This window comes from Apis mellifera, unplaced genomic scaffold (genome assembly GCF_003254395.2).
Source record: "Apis mellifera strain DH4 unplaced genomic scaffold, Amel_HAv3.1 GroupUN_246, whole genome shotgun sequence".
Lineage (NCBI taxonomy): Eukaryota > Metazoa > Arthropoda > Insecta > Hymenoptera > Apidae > Apis > Apis mellifera.
The window spans coordinates 50,076-55,108 of record NW_020555863.1 but is presented as its reverse complement, the minus strand read 5'-3'; the positions used below and the strand labels follow the sequence as shown (position 1 = coordinate 55,108).

At 18.2% G+C, this 5,033-nt stretch overlaps 1 long non-coding RNA gene across 4 annotated transcripts; it reads left to right on the top strand.

The window, feature by feature from the left end:
• Positions 1-1,373: 1,373 nt before the first annotated feature.
• On the top strand, positions 1,374-3,944 carry LOC113219364. Of its 4 annotated transcripts, none has more exons than XR_003306423.1 (5): positions 1,374-1,534; positions 2,375-2,737; positions 2,930-3,162; positions 3,337-3,441; positions 3,533-3,944. It is a non-coding gene; the product is annotated as an uncharacterized LOC113219364 (long non-coding RNA). The 4 variants fall into 4 exon arrangements; XR_003306421.1 differs by lacking the exon at positions 1,374-1,534 and adding an exon at positions 1,806-1,854; XR_003306422.1 differs by lacking the exon at positions 1,374-1,534 and adding an exon at positions 2,014-2,045.
• Positions 3,945-5,033: the final 1,089 nt, after the last annotated feature.

Sequence of the window (5,033 nt, the reverse complement as noted above, 5' to 3'; positions counted from 1 at the left end):
TTATCAACACGTAAGAAAAATTATTGAAACTAAAATTACAAAAAATAAAAATTCGTTCAATTCAATTAAAATTAAATAAATTTATTAATAATATGATTATAATTAAATTTAAATTATTTATATTTTTAATAAATAATACAAATAAATATAGAAATATTAATAAAATCATAATAATCCTAAATTAATAAATATTAATTATAGTTAATATTCTTAACTTTTGATGATCTAATTCATAATTTATTCTTACTAATATTGATAAATCCAAAACTAATTCAATAAACAGAAAAGATTAAAAAAATTAAAAGTAATCATGTATTAATTTCATGTATTAATTACCAATAATATAAAATAAAACTGTAATAACCAAAAATTGTTGTTAAAATTAAAAATCTTAGAAAATTTACATTGTAGTATAATGTAAATATAAAAAATAATAAAATTATGAAAAATATTAATTTAATAAATTTTAATTATTATTTAGCTAAATAGTTTAATTTAAAACATTAATTTTGTAAATTAAAAATATAATTTTGTAAATTAAAATAATATTTCAGCTAATTTATTTAAAATTTCAAAAAAATTTAAATTATTAACATCGATAATTCCCAAAATTATCATTTTTAATTAAACTATTTTTTGAAAAATAAATATTTATTATTATATATAATTAAAATTATAATTTATAATAAATTGATTATAACATAATTTTAATTTTATTAAAATTTTATTATCAACCATAATTTCAATAATCTCAAGAATTTATTTAAATAAATTTATAATAATCCATCAATTTTATTAATTATTTAATTGTATATTCAATTTATATTTCTACTATATTATTTTTCATCTGTCCAATAAGTTCATTATTAATTAATCATTAATTGTTTTTTAATCACAATTATTAATTATAATAACATTAATTGTTTTTTAAGAGGAAGAAATATTAGCAATATCTTCATATTTTATTTCTTTAATAAACGAAATTTTTAAATTTAAAATTAAATTAATTTTACAAATTTTATTTTTAATAACATTATCATTTAAATAATCAAAAAAAAAAATAATAAATAATAAAATATATTTTAATCTAATTAAAAATATTGCTTTAATCTATTTATATACAAAAATAAATACTACATTATTTATTACAATAATTTTTATATGATATATTTTTACCTTATTATTAATAACAAAAATTAGATATTGAAAAAAAACTCTTTGAAAAAAAAAATAATTTAATATTTAAATTAATATATATGAAGGAATATAATATAAATGTGTGTATGTATATATATATATATATACATACATGTATTTAGTATGCATTGTATCCTTTTATAAAGGTAAAAATTAAAGAAAGATAAAGATTTTGATAATATAAATAATTTATATTTTTATGAAAATCTGTCATATATATCGTCTGGTAATATTAGTACTGTTTGTTCGATAAATAAATTCGTGATATCATATATTAGAACTAAATATATATCAAAATTATGACAATTAAAATAATTGAAAGTAATATTGTTCACAGGTATGATACATTATTATAATTTATAACAATGTGATCGATATATTGTAAATATATGTATATATTATATTATTTTTTATATATATTTTTAATACTTTAAATCGAATGTTGTTATAAAAGAGTTAAAATAGGTTATTTAATTTAAATATCGTTTTTTGACGTCACGTTTAATCACGATATTTTCTAATAGATATTTTGTGAATTTGTATTTTGTAAATCATATTCGCATATATATAGATATACACACATATATTAATATATATATATTTAAAATATAATTTATAAAAATTCAAATAAATTCAATGCATAATTTCAAAAGATTGGTATGAATAATACGAAACAATTTTACGTAACCTTAATGATTATAATCTTTATAAAAGTTGAAAATTTGTCAGTAAAAAGAAATAAAAAAAAGAAAATCAGTGGTTTGAAACAATAAATATTTGAAGAGTTTACTGAAGTGTTTTAATTTTCTATAGTTTTCTTTATTTGTTTAATTTGAAAATGTGAAAGTGTAAATAATTTACTATTTTTATAACTATTTTTTCTTCAACATTTTTACAGATTCATATTATAAAATTCACAATTGTTTGTACAATAGAATTTTAGAATATAAATAAAAATAAATCTTACATATAATTTCAATCCATATGAAATTTCATAGTGTCGTTATTTTGAACATTCTTTTAAAAATTATACCATATAATTGAGAATTTTAATAAAACAGAAATATTTAAACTCATAATAACTTTTGTTATTATCCATTTCAAATATATTTTGTTTCATAAAAAAATATAATTGTCCGTATTACTAATAATGAATAATATTATTTAACTGTATTAGGTGGAAATGGACAATGCATAAATATTCGACAATTATAATGGAAATTATAATGGTCTAATCTCGTGGTTTATGTTCTAAAAACTATAAATACTGTGATGGAATATTTAAAGAACTTGGTGAAAAAAGAAAATTCATGAACCGAAGCACATGTAAGCTTATTACGGGCACAATAGTTCAATTTTTTTCTATAGAAGTTAAATTTGAGATAAAGGTAATATCGTGTGGATTTGTTCAATTGCCATTAATAAATTTGTAATAATTTGTAATGAAATGACAATACTCGTTTCATTAAAAGAATCCAACTGCATTGTGTTTTCTTGTCAAAATGGTGAAGGAAGTTTTGACTCTAATCTTCTTAAATGTGTAAGTTTTCCTTAAATCATAAAATTAAAAATTAAACTCTATATATATATATATATATATATATATATATTATTGGAATAAGACAAATATTAACGTCAATGACTTTTTGTAACAACTTTTTTTGTAATAAATATATATAATAAATATATCATGTAATAAATATATCAATATCTTTTTTTCTTTTTTATAAAGAAAAAATACATCCAATATGCCTGTCACTGCACACTGTCAACGTACACAGGCAACCATAAAATGTTATGCAGATGCATTAACTTTAAAGCTATTCTATTCTATCATCTTTAAATGTAATGAAAGAGAGCAAGAAATTTAGTTACCAGATATAGGAATTTTTGATCCTTCGGTACAACGTGTATCTAAAAATATAATGGCAATAAAATATTAAGCTTGGATTAAACATCTGTCAGGTTAAAATATTCATTTTTTCATCTTTCATTAGAAAATTAAAACAGACAGAATTTAACATCATTAATATTGTCTTTCTTCTATGATTATAGTAAACGTATATTTTTACATACATTTTTATACTTTTTACGTTTGATTTGAGCATTTGCCAAATACAATGATAATTTTGTTTTCAGAAGAATTTAAAGTTGTGAATATTAGTTTAGATGGAAATGAATTAAGCGTATCAAAAGAACATTAACATTAACGTATTACGTAACAGGATGAACAAGATAAAATAGGTAAGAAGATTGATATGAAATATTTTAATGAAATTTCTACGTAATAAATACTTAATAAATAAATACACATTTTATTTAAATAAAATTTTAGATTTCGATAATCTAACTACGGATGATGCAGATACACATTTCGAGATGGTACTTTAACAATTGAAAGTTTAGATGGAAATAAATTATATTTAGATTCAACGACTCAATTTAGAATGTATACAATTGTATCACATAGTGTCGTTGAAAATTTTGAATCGGATGTGATCGTTCCTTATTAGAGGAGAATATGATATCTATCTAATATATTTTTATATGTTTAATATATATTCAATGATAGGCAATGACAGAGTGAAATTAGATAGAAGTTTGAAAATGATATGATAAGCAATACGTAATTGAACAAATGAGTGATAAAAAAAATTTGAAGATAAATTTATAAGCGAAAATATATATAAATCTGATGATATCTTCGTTAACAATATTCCTGTGTATTTAGAAACATTGAAAAAAAAGAAAAAAAAAGAAGGAAGTGCAATATAGTACTAGCAATTTGAAAAATAATTTGATAAGGAAGAGGTAAAAGAGACCAAAGCTGAAAGAACTGATTGAAACGAATATATATGTACATACAAGTATAAATATATATATATATATATATATATATATATATATATATACGGGTAATATACAGTAAAATTGTCATGTTTCACTTTAAACAAAATAATATAAATTATTGGATTATCTAAAAAATTATATTGAACACTTAGACTACTGATATTGCTACTATTTATTATTCGAGGTCTTACTCGTAATTTAATATATAGTCACAAAAATTGTTTATATTATCTTGTAAAGAAATTGAATTATCATGAAAGATTTGATTTCAATGAAAATTTACATATATACAATATTTTAAAATGTTATGTATAGAATAATTTATTTTTGGAAAAAAAATTTCTTTGAATATGTGAAATCAACTCTCATGTTTCCATGTTTTGCATACAATTTCTTCTGGTAATATATTTCTTTTTATCTTCTCTATGATAGAGGTAGAATTATGTATTTTATAATTTAAAATTTTATTTCATTTTGAATTATTATAAAATGAAATTATGTAGAGAAAGAAATATAATATTGAAACTTGAAAAATTGATTTCACGCTTTTGATGTTCCATAATAAAAGAAATGATTTCCAATAGAAGCTCTTCTGTATTTTTAATAAATTTTATAATTATTATTGAATTAATTAGATTAATTATTCGACTTTATCAATGAACTTTATCAATTCGATTATCAATAAATTCAATTTCAGAATATTTAATTTTAACATTATTAGATATTTTTATTAGAAATTTTATTACAATAATTCCAATTAATTTATTAATTTAAAATATATTATTAACTTTAGAAATTTTTGTATTAATTATTCAAAGATATGTATTTTCGATTCTTTTAATTTTATATTTTTCAGAATCAAATTAATTTTAATTAATAAATAATGAAAAAAAACTTTCCATTTCATATAGTCACAAATAGTCCATGACTAATTATTTTATCTTTTAGATTATTAAATTCTTTATTTAGAACAGTTCTTTGAATTT